This window comes from Plectrocnemia conspersa, unplaced genomic scaffold (assembly GCF_051122295.1).
Source record: "Plectrocnemia conspersa isolate PC_06_02 unplaced genomic scaffold, ASM5112229v1 ptg000003l, whole genome shotgun sequence".
Classification (NCBI taxonomy): domain Eukaryota; kingdom Metazoa; phylum Arthropoda; class Insecta; order Trichoptera; family Polycentropodidae; genus Plectrocnemia; species Plectrocnemia conspersa.
Window position 1 is genome coordinate 13,366,579 of NW_028277167.1, and position 14,898 is coordinate 13,381,476.

The 14,898-nt window shown below is 29.9% G+C and overlaps 1 long non-coding RNA gene across 2 annotated transcripts; it reads right to left on the reverse strand.

Annotated features, from left to right (window-relative positions):
* Positions 1–655: 655 nt before the first annotated feature.
* Positions 656–14,635, reverse strand: LOC148236641 (uncharacterized). Of its 2 annotated transcripts, XR_015808972.1 has the most exons (4): positions 14,531–14,635; positions 12,286–12,476; positions 11,656–11,688; positions 656–4,065 (listed from the first exon to the last, which is right to left on the reverse strand). It is a non-coding gene; the product is annotated as an uncharacterized LOC148236641 (long non-coding RNA). The 2 variants fall into 2 exon arrangements; XR_015808971.1 differs by lacking the exons at positions 12,286–12,476; positions 14,531–14,635 and adding an exon at positions 11,760–12,239 and having other exon boundaries at positions 657–4,065.
* Positions 14,636–14,898: the final 263 nt, after the last annotated feature.

A 14,898-nucleotide genomic window follows, 5' to 3' on the forward strand; every position in this document is an offset into this window, starting at 1 on the left:
TTTTAATGTTATTAAAATCAGGTTAGAAATCGAATTAAAAGAGAAATTGGTAACATTGTAAGAGATGCTAAAATTGCGCTGTAGTTAATTTAAAATAAAATCGGATCGTTCCAATGAAAATTACCGTTTGTTTTCATTGTCGTATTAAAACGGTCGCAAACGAGGATCTAAAGCGAGCATCGCTGGGAAGCTCTCGCTTCCGGGAACATTCCAGCGAAACCGGGATTGACCCCCGGTCAGCTTTGAAAACACTTTATCCCGACTTTTCACCGTTTTGTGGGGTAATGGAACAAAAAAGGGCGTCGGGGAAAGCTTCAGGCGAGACACGAATAAATGGCGACAAAGGCGGTGAACATCGCTTTAGGGCTGTGACGAAGAAAATATTATTTTTATAAAATGGATCATAACGCTATGCTTAAAAACTTATCTAAAAATAAATACTTAAATATATTTACTCACCCATTACCGTCACTTGTATCAATTTATTTTTTATCAATTTATCAGCAATGGATAAGTTTATAATTTTGTGATAAAAATGTATAATTTCAGACACAATATTAGAGCAAAGTTCTTATTATCAAAAAGTCTATTTACTTAACTCTTTGACATAAAAATATTTATTTATAGCTTATTGCATATAAGCAATCATCATTAATATTTTTCACTGACTTATTTTTATTATAATGTAGAACCCAAAAAAGGTGCAATTTGCTTTAAAATTTAATAATAATTCAGCTAATATGAAGAAAAGAGTAGTATCTGAAGAGCGCGGGCTCTCTGGTGAAGCAGCTTCTAGATGCTGTGGTCGCTGGGAGCGCTCTAAAGCCGTTGATCCTCTGGGGTACATAGTGGCAAAGACTCATTGTGTGTATGCATACCACATGGATGCCTATTTTTCGCAACGCGACTCTAAAGTCTTGATTCGGCCTCTATTGTGGGCACGCCAGCTAAGGGCGGAGCCCCGGCGGTGGCGGTTTATATTGCAAGTGTTCAGTGAGTTCAGATGTACATTCTCTCTGTGATTTCGTAACCTCTACTTTAGTACTCAGCTATAACTACATTCTAAATTTCGTAACTGTATTGTGAAAGAATGTCTGAGAATCCCAAAATTCGAATATTTTAATGGTACATTAAAAAAATATTATTGCGTCACACTTTTTCTCTCTGTGTTGGATTTTTTTTTGTTTGGTGTGACACATGTGTTCCCTAACAGCTAAAAGGCGAAAAAAATATTTACTACACAATTTTTGCAATAATTTATAAATTAAACAAATACTATTAATGTCAATGGTGATAAAACGGTTACAAAAAAGTAATGAGCTGCGTTTAAAGATCATTAAATCCTTATTTTATTATTATTAGGTAATAAAAAATTGATATGGCATGGTAACGATTTTTCTGTTGTTTTTTACAATAATTATAGTGACTTATATGTATTATTTTTGTGTATTATTATAATTATATTTTTTTGTGTATTAAAATAATAAAATTATTGCTATCGATCATCGTGACGCATTGGGGTAATCTGTTAGATTACGATGGTCTTTATTTAATTTAAATAAATAAATAAATATTATAGCAACTCTGTGGCTTAATATGGGTTGCGAAATATTTCGTTTTTATATTTCGATTAACATCCAAAAATCACGGCTCTGTTACAATATGGATAGTATAAACTATATTTTTCACTGGTAAATAAAATATATGAAAGGAAAAGTAATACATAGACACCTAAATATAATGTAATAATTTTGTTGAGAGTTTAAAATGCATTTCAGTAATACAATCTTAGAATAATCAGTTTGTTTTGCTTAAAAAAATATTTTTACTCCTTTAATTATTAACAGGTAAATTTATTTATAATTATTACCTATTCCATGTAATTATATTGTTATCTTTTCGTATAAGACCAGAAGACACTTAAAATCGTTTTATAGATGCGATAACTCCCGAACTTTCATTAAAATTCATCTAAATTTGTTTCAAAAATACCACTTACCATATTAAGTCACCATCTTAAAATGGCGTCTATTTAAAATATAGATAGTAGTCCAAGAGACAAATATAGGTTTCAAATGTTACATAAGATATTAAATTCTAACATATTCTACAGCTGAATAAATCATTTCTATTTTACAGGTTGGGCAATGTGTTTTTGAATAGCCTAGTATTTTCTTAATGTATTTTCTAAAATATTTATCGTACAGTAAATCTTGGAAAATTTGTTTTGCCCTTTCGATTTGATGAATTATAATTTTTACTGTGGTTTAATTCGTAAATAAAATTATATATGCATATCTAGTATATCAATGGAAACATTAGGGTAATTTTTTGCACCAAATCATATATTATTTATAAAAATAGTATTTATTTTTTAAATAAGTTTAAGATGTCCATCCATTGACTTTTTATATAATCTCAAAAAAAATTATAGCAAAAGTATAGTATGCTCTCTTTGTGTCGATCTACGATTTAAATTCACAAAGTCATATCATATATTTATTATTTACGCATATATGACGCATTGCAAATATATTTTAAATTCAATTTTTATATCGACGTTTCGGACAGCCCTAATCGTTGCGTCCCGAGGGCAGGAAGCTTAAGGGTGGTTTGCACAAACGCTTGTCTGCAAGCGACCTTGTCCTAGGAAAACTGAGGGCGGACTTTAAAGTAGGGTAAAAATCTCGCAATTCGGTTCGGGTATCTTTTTACTCTACAGGTGGTCAACAAAAAAGTCAACCTCTTCATTTGCACCCCGTCGATCTAATTATTTTGCACCACCTTGCACATAGACTCTCCCAAAAGTTGTGTGAAACCAATAATGTCATTAATCGTATTCAAATATTTTAATCTATATATAATATATTTTATGTACATATATACATACATATACAAATATATTCTTTCAGATGCATTAAGTAGTTTTCAAAGCTGTAATTGAATTTCAACTAGGAAGTTTGAAATGCATTCAATGAATGGTACGTTTGTATGCGTACTTAGTTTGGTTAAATTTACAAGTTAATTAAAATTTTCGCTTTGATGCATTTGAAAAGGATTTAAACCGAAATTTACATATGTATTATATAATTGTATAGATGGCATCGTCTCTTAAGAGCGTTATGGCCTTTCACAAAAAATATCATTGCTTACGTAATCAATTTTATATAAATGAATTCGATTGATATGATTTATAAATAATGTACAAAAATGTTTAACTATCTTTTGATATATTATATATGCAGATCTACTGTATTGATATGTTTCTAATCGAATGCAGCGATCGTTGGAAGTTTTTGTCATGTTTTAATTTCACAAGCCACATTTTGTTTATAAAAAATACAATTATCTAATATTTTTGTAAATTAAATCATTAAATGTTTATTTTTGTGATTATTACATCCAGGTACAGAAATAATGAACTAGCATTTCGAATTACAAGCTTATGAAAGTAAAGCAAAGTAAAGGTATAATTTACGATATCAAATTGATAAATAATTTACCGACTTACGCGCTATATTATTTTATAATTTACTGTGCAGTTTATTTTTTTATGGAATATAAAAAACTAGATTCATTGATAGTATTAAAAGTTTAATAATAATACATTTAAATATTTTGTCAATTTAATCTATGCTACGAATTTTTTTATTGTTTATGAAATTCAACAATAAGTTCCCAAATATTGTTACGTGATATAATAGAAAAGTAGCAATCAATATACAAAAAAAATATCATAGATATACCCAACTTCCCATTTTTCCTCGTACAAAAACACCGCCAAACGTATTATCGAAAAACGTTTTTTTTTTTTCGCGAAATCCCCGTCTCGCAGATTATGCGGGTGCTCAGCCGTGCAGAGATTGTCGTCTGGTAGTAAGGAGCTGTTGAAAAATTGGCTGAATAATTTCCGAAAGGTTTCCCTCGCGCCTCGATTGAAGTGTCTGCGGTTAGGGGTCGTCAAGCCGGGGGTCGCAACAGGTGTGTGGTCCTCGGGGCTCGTTGTGGTCGTCTTGGGGTCCCATTTGTCGCCTCACTACCCGCGCCACTTTAGGACCTCTAAACCTATCCATTTATAAATTAAAATATATTCATGTGAACATAAATATATATATTTGTATTTAAAAAACGAAACGCATAATAAATGTAGAGAATAAACGAGCGATAAAGTATGTTGAATAAGCGCGTAACAAAGGCGCATCGCAAATCAGCATCTTGGTCCATACAAAACGGGCAAGATTCCAAATAAAGTTATTGATCCGCCGAGCCATAAATCCACGGTGAAATGAGAGCAAACTTTGCATTCATAAATATGCAAATTAATAATTTACAATTTTAATACTTCGTTATCGATAAAATATTATACATTTTTTTAGGTTTGTGTTTTCTCAAAGGGTCGTTCTAGAGAATGCTATTAAAACATTTTTATTATGTCGCTTAATTTGAGGATATATGTTTCATAATAGAACTATATATCATTGAATTTCTACTTAATGATATCAATATATAATAAAAACAGAATGGCTCCCTCTGAAATATACAATACATATAATACATATATAAACGTACTATTTTCTTACAATATACCAACAAAAAAAATAGTAATTGTAATGTAATTTTAGCTCAATATTATTGCTAAAACTTTATTATGTATTATTGTATTTAATAATTTTAATTATAAATAAAATAATTTACCGTATTTTAAGTTAGTTTAAAAAAACATTAGATTGACTTTTTAACTCATATTTCATTAAAAAAAACAATAACTATTGTTTTTATTTTTCTTATTCAGATTGAGTCTATTGATTTGTGTGTCATATACTTTATAATGCTGATTCGATATAGCTCTGGTGAATCACAGATGAGGATGTTTGCGAGCCAATTGCATCGCTTTTTGTACACACACGCAAAATGTGTTTAGGCTTAAAGAGAAACGGTTCAGGTGACCACGATCGGACAATAGTAATGTGTGCAGGGTAGAATGTATTATGTAGCTCGCTTCCTTTCCAAACAAATAGTAATTTTTTGGCGGTACTTATGGGTGATAAACGTTATGGAATGGATGCGATTTTAGATAGTCTTGTATATACTTATTAGTACTCTTTATAATACTCAATATAAAAAATAACCTCTAACGCTCGCAATTTAGTACTAGTTTAAAATAGCGTTGTTTGTTTCATCTGTAATATATGGTTCAATAGATACACGTATATTTTTCTCTTTTATTTGATATTTTATTTATTCGAAAATACTGCGTCATTTTCTCTATATCTTATTTAATTAATATAACGAAGAAGAAGAAAGAAGTAAGGTCAATTATTTTTGTATTACGTTTATACTTTTTTTCGTAATATACTCTCTCATAAAAGCAGATCAATAGCGAGTATTTATGAATATATAAAAATAGATCCCGTTGTGAAGCAGGAACAATATTATAACGAAATAATTACACAAGTTGGAAATTATTATGAAATATATTGTTTAACGAATTTAATTTAAAGAAAATATTTAACTCAATTACGAATTTGATTCGAGGCAAAGTTGCGAAATTTAATTAAAGTTACTTTCACAAACAAATTTTCATTATTTCCCCCTTTGTGGATAAGTATGTATAATATGTATAACTACTACACGTAATATACAGTGCGCCCAAATATTTAATAATTAATATTTTTCTTTATAAATTACCTTTATTTACATTAGCAAAAATAAAATAAAACATAACAATGGCCAGTTTGTGTGTCCGAAACGGGTTTTTCGTGAATATTTGAATCTGCATACATTTCGCGATGCCCATTGTGAAATAATGTGCATAAATCAGGGCCGGACTAGCAGTCGCATCATGAACGACAAAAAATATTCGCATATATTACATTATAGGCCGTGTTTATATTATACGATTCGAAGACGGTGGACGCCGTTACAATTTCGCATAGTTGTAGATCATTTCGAAATATCAAACTTAACAATCTACTAAAAACGTCCGTATATATTACCCGAAACGACCGTCCTTATAGTTTTTCTATGGTCGTTATGCGGAGCGCGTTCATCATCCGTTTTTATTGGAAGCTTTTAATGTCGTACAAATCATGAACGAATGCAATTAAATTGCCAACGTTAAACTTTTTACCCCTTTGTACTGTTTTATCAAAAAATATATGTAAAAGGTAGAATTTTTAGTGATATTTAGTCAAAAATGTAATTGTATTAATAAGGATAAATGGTATACAGAGACTCGCTAAATAACAGCAAATTTAAATACAAGAGTTTCTTTTTAATATTTATAAATAAAGTATATATTTGTGTACTTTATTTTATTTATAATAAATATAGTAAAATAATATATAAAGAAGCCCAAATAAATATTATTGCATATAATTTTAATTAAAAATATAAATAAATAAATATAATCTTGATAATAGAACTTTATATTTTGGGATCGTCGGTGCTAGTGGATCAGATATTAGCATTTCTTGATATTACCCTAAAATTATCGTTAGACAAATCTGAATAACTTATGCATGTGAAAACAATTTTTTTTAGCGGTAATTAACATTTAAACTAGATTTTTTTAACTGCACAAACAATGAATTAATGTGCTGCGTAGACAGCTAGTACGGAAAAAAATCCATTGTTGCTGGATTTATGCAACACAAGCCGCAACGCACAAAACCTAAATATTATCACATAAAAACAGTGGAAAATAATATGATCAATGATTTAAAAGCTCTGGAATGCTATCACTATGCAGTGCTAGTAAACGTATGACACAGCACGTATCATTATCATAAAAAATATTCATGTTTTTAAGGCTAAAAATATTTTTATTTCCTTTTGTGATTTGAGCTTTACATTAAGACATGTGCTCAGCTTAATTACAAAATAAAATTTGATTTATCTAGTTTGTTTGATATAGCAATCAAAACGATTTAATTGAATTTGCTTTTTATATTAAGCATTCATTAAAAATTTAATTTAAAGCGTATAAAATATAATTTTACATATTTGAGATTTTATAATAAATTTCAATTTATTAAAAAAACATAAAGAATAAATGGACTAAATCTAATATTGCTATTTTAAGAAATATTTTAGATGTACTCTGGAGAAAATTGCTTTTGAAGCAGTACTGCGAAAGTAAGTTTAACTTTCTAATGAGAAAGTTAAATCACATAAATTTTCTATTTTAAGTCAAAATAAAAGCTTGATACATACGTACATTTATTTTTATAATATTACGACTTATAAAACTAAAATACGAGCTTGATATTAATATATCTATAATATAAAACCAATAAAAACTTTTTCTTAAATGTTTCAAAAATAAATTAATAAATATGCAATAATATTTTGCACTACAATAAAATCCCAATAAGTAAGATATCGAGCTTACGATTACTGAAACTGAACTTATATTTTATTTAAACCAAAATACATACGGTACGCATTATATAAAAAAAAAATATACATATATATTTGTACTGCGGATAATAAATATTATTTTCAACCCTTAGAATAGTAAGTTCATTGTTACACAATTATTATTTTTTTTGGTCAGTATTTTACGTATTTTACCATAATTAAAAATAAATATAATATTATGCACATTTATGAGTCTTAATATATATTATTAGTCTTTGTCAAAATTGAAAAAATTGTGCTATAAAATGCTATTTAAAATAAATAAAATAAAAATCTACTCATTTTATTTAATTATAAAATAAATGATTGATGTTTTAATTGACGGATTAATTTGTAAACAATAACTATTGTAATAATGTCTGATAATAAAACGACCACATCCGATCGATTGCGAAACAGATTTATCGCAGTCATCCGCGTGTCAAATTAATTTCAATTCGGAACGACAGGTTCGCCCTGTTCTATTTCAGGGCACAGTAATTTATGAGACATTTCAAATGTAATATAAAGTTTTATTTTAATAGGCAGAGATAAATGGCGAGCGAGAGCCATTAAAACTGGAGGAGAAAGTTAAATTGAAAACTAGAAATTACTTTTTTTTTTCTCTACCCTGCTCTCCTCCATCGCCGCTCTGTGTGTTTAGAATACTTACATAAATTCGCCAGAATGAAAAGAACTTTTATTGCGAAAATTTTAATAGGTACAATGATGTTCTTTTTGTTTAAAGGAAACATCGCGACCGCGGACGTTAATTAAAGACAATCGCGAACACATTCCGCGCAGGGACATACTGAAACGTCACTAAAGTAAGATTTGCAACTTAATCAGAGACGAAGATCTGTTGGAGGCTGTCCAGGACCTGAATACAAATATCCCAATTAAAGGCGCTCTCAGACCGCTATCGAAGCCACCTATGGTTGTTTCTTCAAACTTTTTGCCATTATGTTCGAGCCGAGAAAGCAATGAAGACGTTCATTAGTTCCTTACTGAGAACTATCGCGATATAAGAGCCACAATTAAAATTTACTACCATAGCATCGACTAAACACGTATGCAATAAACTGTAAAAGTAAAATAATTTATTTAAAGTAACACTTTATACAATTGATCAGTAAAAATCACAATACAGATATTTTTGCATTTTTATTAAATATGTAGATGGATTTACAAACTCTAAAAGCCCTAGGCCGGAGGCCATTATAGGCCGAATTTAAATTGGTATTAAATATTCAACTGTGGCGATCGCGATCTTTAATTTTCTTGCGCTTTAAAACCAACAGTGTAGAATTAGTCCCATGATTAACATAGTCTAAATATGCAACAGTTCATGGAAATTTTATTGTTTTAGCTTGGGTTAGAAAAAATGCAGCATAGCTTATTTTATGCGTCACTTAATAAATCTAAATAACTCTTCAATTAAACTAACTGTTTATAGGTAAATTGTCAAGAAATTTAAGCTATGCGATTAATTGAACATCAACGTGTTCATTAAAAAAAAAAAATTAACTACAAATATTAAAATCTCTACATTACGCGTTTAAATAAACGTTGAAATTATCTATTTTCATACTACCTTCTCAAGTATACAGGTTTCCTACCCCCACTACTGCTATGTAACCTCAGACCATAACACTTCCGCCATAATATTTGACTTTTGGTACTACGCACAGTTAGATATTGTTCTCCGACTTTTCGACGTACGTGTAGTACACCAGGGGCGTAAAAACATTGCTTTAAAAATTTTTTTTCTTAATAAAAAAAATTATATTAACCAATTTTAGTTTGAATTTTTTTCAAAGTAAGTTTCATCGGACCTTTTGACATTTTTTGAATACTCAAGATAAATTATTAAAAAAAAAATATACCGACAAATAAAGGCCGAAATCACGCAACTGTCACTTAAGCGGCACTGGCCAATTTGCCCTGCAATTTTTTTTTAAAACTCAAGCAAGCAATTAAAAACAACAAATTAATTTGTATATTTTTAACAATTACGGTTAAAACTTTCTGCTAAAATATTTCGGTCAGACAATGCACTTGTAAAGAGTTACACACAGTTCTAAGGGTTGCCCCATTATTATGGATGTATGTGTACATGTATGAAAAATATTACAAGTTATTGCTTAGAGTAAGAAAGAATACATTTATTTTTATGCCTGCACTACACTCTCTGAAAGTTGTCCAAGGTTGCCCAAGAACGGAGAATATAGTGGGTTACTTCGGTTGAGTTCGGTTCTGCCCGCTCTAAAATCTCTCGGAAGTTGTCCGAGGTCACCGAGAACGGGAGGTAAAGTGGGGGTAATTCAGTCGACTTGGCCAGTTTCGAGAGCTTCCAAACATTGTCGGCAAAAGGACCGAAGTCGGAGCTGCTCTTTCAAGCGCGAGCGGTGAGATACTTCCCCTTTCGCTCTCCCGCATGCTAAGTGACGAGAGTGAGAGAGATAATGATATGTTGTTTCGCAAACTGAGATAGAACTAGTAATTCGGTTCAATTTCAGTATGCGCGTAGGCGTTCACATGCTTATCTGGGACTTCAACAGACTCTTACTGACATCTTTGAATATTTTAGGGCACCAAAAGGGATTAATTATATTTTTGATAGTATATTCCTCTAACAAATATATTTATTATATTTTTTTTCATATACAATTAAATAATTAAAAAATAATTAGTGGTACTTGATTTTGTTAAAAAAATCGTTTCGAATATCCTTATGTATTTTCTTAGATCGGTTTATATAAATGTCACACCATAACGAATTCTTTTTTAGAATCGATGGTGACAAATTCTAGGATAGTCACAAATGTAGTGTTTGTATTCTGAAGTATAATTTTTGTGCCTTATGGCATTTTGCAAAAGCCGACAAAGATTTTGCGTAAATTGAATATTTACGACTGAAAAGTTTTCACTGATATTGTATTGGTGAGTGCCCACACAAACTTTTATAATTATCAGTAGCGTAATTTTAATAATATGACAATTTAAAAATTGCGATTATTTGGCACATTTTTCGATCGCGCGCAAATATGTCGACAGTACGTGACAGAAGCCGCCGGTCGGACGTCATTCACGGCATATGAAATTTGCGACAGTGTGGTAGCTTACTCGAAATCATAGATCTTGGCAGACTTCAGTTGTAATTTCGGTTCGGACAACTTCCAGAGAGTGTAGTGCAGGCATTACGATTAACTATTTTATAGTTATTTAAAACAATAATTTTTTGTTTTGTTTTTTCAAGCGGCTGCTCATTTATAATTAAATCGTATTGACCTGTTTTTGAAACCCTCTCTAAAAATAGTTTATCGGGACTACACTATTTTTTTCATTATTAATTCTGATCTTTCAGACATCAGAGATATTGAAAAATTTTGGGGTTCCTTTGGGATTTGAGTCTAAGTTGTCTTAATCAGTAAGTAACGATTTATTATGTATATTTAATCAAGCTAATACAGATCCAATCTAATATTAATTTATTATTTAATTTATAATACATATTTATACAATGAGAGAATAGTGTTGTGATTATGAAACATTAATGAATGTATAATATTAAAATAACGCTTTTTTCTCGAGAGATTTATATTGAAATAAATATATACATATATTTTTATACTTTTAATATTTTGTCTGCGAACAAGCACTTTTAATATAATTTGCTAACGTTAACTTATTAATAATACTTTGATAACTTAAAAGCAATGTTCTTCGTGTAACAAGATTTTTCGAAACTTTTTTATGCCCCAACTTTTTCAATTGATATTTATATGCGTTTCTCTTTTTTTTCGCAAATTTGTATTTTATTAAAATTAATCGCGTTTCTCTTTCAGGCTTCGAACAATTTTTCAATGCGAACAAAACAAATATGCTGTTAATTAATATTAATAAAGAATACATTTGTAATGCTAAACATTGCTTTTATGTTATTTTTAAATGAGCACCAAAGCAATATATTGTACGAAAGCAGTCCGCCATTGCTGACATTCCACACAAAAGACTTTTAATATTGTTGTAGTAACAAAGACCATTGTTTGCATATCATTTGTGGGGTTTGCGAAACAAAAAAATATTTGTATAAAATTTGTAGAGAAAGAGGGATAATAAAGGGAGAGCACCTTAACGTCGGGAGTGCATTAAATCTCAATATCTATAAACTTTTTAATTTTAATGCACTAAAAAAATAATTAAACCTATTTGATTATGAGGCATAAAAAGTCTATTCTAATATATACTTACGTTAAAAGGCTCTGTCTAAAAGGAGGCGGGCGTCTGAAAGAATGTAATAGATACATATTAAAACGTACTCTTTTTCGGACTTAAGTTTGAAATATGAATCCTACGTTAGACCTGCTCTATAGTAATGGCACTATAATTCACTTTGTGTAACATGATTGTATGTTATATATGATATAAAGACATTTAAAACAGTCTTATTAAATAATCAATCAATCAAGCTGTCGTCTGTCATTTTTCAATTCCATGATTGGAAGGTTCGCTCTGTTTGAATGATAATTCAATATGGATTTAATGCACTGGTATAATTTCAGTGGTGTATTTAAATTATGCAGTAAAAATATGGGTATGTGGATTTTGCTACGGGAAATAATTTTGTTATATGTTTTAAATTATAAAGTGAGACTCATCGTATTATTATAACTCAATTAAAATTTACTGGTATGTAAAATATTAAAATTATTAATTTTAATTGTATAATTATACAATTAAACCCTTTTTTGTTTCATAAATAATTTATGAAATCCTGCTATTAATGCTATTAAATTTAATAATCCATTTTTTATAAAAATCTTAGATTACCATTTTCTACACTAAACGTATTCTTATTTTTTAAGGTTTTTTTCGCGTCACCTTCTGATGTTTGATCTTGTAATGCTGTAAGTTCTTGGCTTGACGGTGATGGTGTAGCTGGGGGCGGAATAATGTCCTCAGGATGGTCCTCTGGTGTCTGTGGTAGCAGAACGTGTTCGTGATCAATCGCCGAAAGTGATTGATCTTCTAGATGTCTCTCAAAGTATCTCGTAGTCATTTTGTTTTAGAATCTAAAACAAAACGTCTAATATTGTAATGAGTCTTTTGGCAATGATTTTGTAAAGATATATGTTCATTCAGAATATCTTCCATTCCTCTGTTCTGCATATTTAATAATTACTAAAATTAGAGAACTGAGGTAATACTAGTGCGTGTTCGATAGATCGATAGTTTTAGTCAGTAGTCCTCAACTTATTTAGTAATCAGATGTAAAAAAAACACTGTTTCGAGAAAAATAATGCGATGAAAGAAATACATATCTACGACCCATCTGTTTTTTATGTAAAGTTCTTAACTCTGAGGCCATTTAAATGAGCATTTCATATATCATTATAAAAATTACAATAAAAAATAATACTCAAAACCACAATTGCGATTTCAAAATAATAATTAGAGATTTCACAGACCACAAACTACTCTTTTGATCGTAAAGAATGCGCGATAGATAATGTGTCTTACTAAAACGTATAAACCGATATTTTTATTGAACGATCTTCATTGGTTGAATAATCAAGCGATGCAACTGGCTCGCCCACATCCGAATCTGTGACACTTTTGTCACGTCGAGAGATGAGAGAGAGAAATTTGAAGCAAACCGATAGAGACACGCATCCACACCTGAGATATTAGAGGATTTTATAGAAAACATCACGACAATGATTTTAGTTTCTCTATCAGCGCTTAGTCTACTAAATACAACTCAACACTATTTTTCTGTGGTACAATATACTTAATTTAATAAGTTGTTGCGAGATTTTTTGGTGCCTATAGACAGCATTTTAAAACAAGTCAGTAACAATGGTTGGTTGAAACACATATCCGAATATTTTTTCTGTGGGAAGTTTTTCAAATTTGAGTATTTATGTACAAATCAAGCAGCAAAATCAACCCTCTGAATGTCTTAAATATTTGCTTGGCACTTTTCGTCACAAAATACAAAACGATCATGAAATGGGTCTTTTCAAAAAGTTTTGAATCAGTTCATGCGGTATTATTTTTTTAATTCCTTCCCCCCTACCTCAAACTTTTGTATGTAGTTCTGATTCAAGTTGCTGTTTATCAACTGTGGAAAAATGTCCATGACTTTTTTTATCTCTTAAAGCTCTCGTTGCTACAATTTTTCCAAAGCCAACGTACTAAGTTCATTAATGCCAAAAATAATATTTTGCTCGAGAGAAGTTTCTGCAGCTTTATCAGACATTTTACTTATAAAAACATTGCTTTTTTTATATTTAATTTAACAAAATACAACCTGAAAAGTACACTTTAACATTAGTACAATAAATTAAATGTAGTTAAAAAAGAATACCAACCGCAATTATTTTTCTGTCAACCTAATAATTATATTTACAATGTTCAGTGTATTTGCCTTCTCTTATTTCTCCTCTTTTCCCGCATTGGCTATTTAAATCTAACGAAATAACAATTTATTTATAAAATATGCTGATGCAAAAAATATTTACAGACTGTTGGTTGAACCTTTAATTAAAATTAAAATTTAATGAACAAGATATTAAGCTTTTTTAATTAAAATTTATTTTACAACTAAAATATAAAATGTAATTTATGTTTTTCTACTTCTACGTTAATACGAATTGAAAATTTAATTATGTAAGAGGTTATACTTATTTTATTATAAAAATATGTTACTAAATTTGAATACGTGATGAGTAAACGTGAAAAAAACAAGACGTAAAAAATTCAATATAGATTTTTACCCGCCGTCCAATATCGTTCGTACATGTATAATTAAATTCGACGGAATTTATATAATGCGATTTGAATATAATCTCTCTTCTCGTGTATAGAAAGAAGAAAATAAACGTGTATTTATTAAAAAATTGCTGATGTTGAAAAAGGAATGAATAAGGCTTAAGGAAGATAATAATTCGGATGATATCAAAGGAAATGCCAAAATGAATTCGACTAATAAAAATGAGTAAACATCGATTTGGGCGTGGGCCGCTCCCTCGGTGGCTTCCCCCCGGGGGCCAGGGGGCTCGTGGGGGCCCTAGGGGGGCGGAGGCCCGGGGTCGACGACACCGCGCCCCATCATGGTTATTACCTTCCTCCGTTGCGTCCCGTTTCATTTAAGCCACTCGTCTGAATCGAAATATGTACATATTTACTAATGAATATCGAATGTTAGTTTGATTGATCAGCCTGTGTGTGTGTCTATTTATTATTTATTTATGCATAAGCATTATATGAAATTTATTATTTTATGTCGATAATGGAAGAACGATCGAGACAGTAAATATTTTTGTAATGTAAACGGAATAAATTATAAATATAGTTATCGAGTAAATTTATTTAAATCCATATACTAAGTTTTTGAATAATTTATATAATATTGCAGACAATTCACAAAACACTTGAATATTTATATTTGTAAATTTATTTTGTTCGTCAAGCTCTGTTTATTTTAAATTA